This window comes from Arachis duranensis, chromosome 9 (assembly GCF_000817695.3).
Source record: "Arachis duranensis cultivar V14167 chromosome 9, aradu.V14167.gnm2.J7QH, whole genome shotgun sequence".
In the NCBI taxonomy this organism is placed as follows: Eukaryota; Viridiplantae; Streptophyta; class Magnoliopsida; order Fabales; family Fabaceae; genus Arachis; species Arachis duranensis.
In genome coordinates, this window is record NC_029780.3 from 90,445,361 (window position 1) to 90,446,245 (window position 885).

Here is an 885-nt window from a genome sequence, read left to right on the forward strand (position 1 = left end):
GCAATTGAAGAGATATGATTGAAAATTACTTTGAAAAAGATTTGATTTTGAAAAGAGGAAAGAGAAAAACAACAAAATGACACCAAACTTAAAATTTTTAGAAAATCAAACACTAATTTTCGAAAATTTTTAAGGGAAAAACACAAAAAGGACACCAAATTTAGAATTTTTAAGGATCAAAAAGGGACTAAGAACATGCAAATTCGAAAATTAAAAGAAAAATAAAAGCATGCAATTGACACCAAACTTAAAATATGAAACTAGACTCAACTAAAAGACTCTAAACCCACAAAAATAAAACAGTCCTAATCTAAGCAACAAGATAAGCCGTCAGTTGTCCAAACTCGAACAATCCCCGGCAACGGCGCCAAAAACTTGGTGCACGAAATTGCAATCACACTTTTGCAATTCCGCACAACTAACCAGCAAGTGCACTGGGTCGTCCAAGTAATACTGGTGGACGAAATTGTGATCATCAATATTGGCTCTTTGGTATGTACACAAAAACTATTGTGGCTCTTGGTTAAATTCACAACTCCGTTCAACTAACCAGCAAGTGTACTGGGTCGTCCAAGTAATAAACCTTACGTGAGTAAGGGTCGATCCCACAGAGATTGTTGGTATGAAGCAAGCTATGGTCACCTTGCAAATCTCAGTTAGGCAGAAAAAAGGGGAATTGTAATTATTGGAATAAATAAATAAAAAGGAATAATAAAAAGGGATAGAATACTTATGCAGATTCATTGGTAGGAATTTCAGATAAGCGGATGGAGATGCTGTAGAGCCCAGGGACGCCTGCTCTCCTACTGCTTCTACTCAATCCTTCTTACTCCTTTCCATGGCAAGCTTTGTATAGGGGTTCACCATCAGCTGTGGCTACTTTCA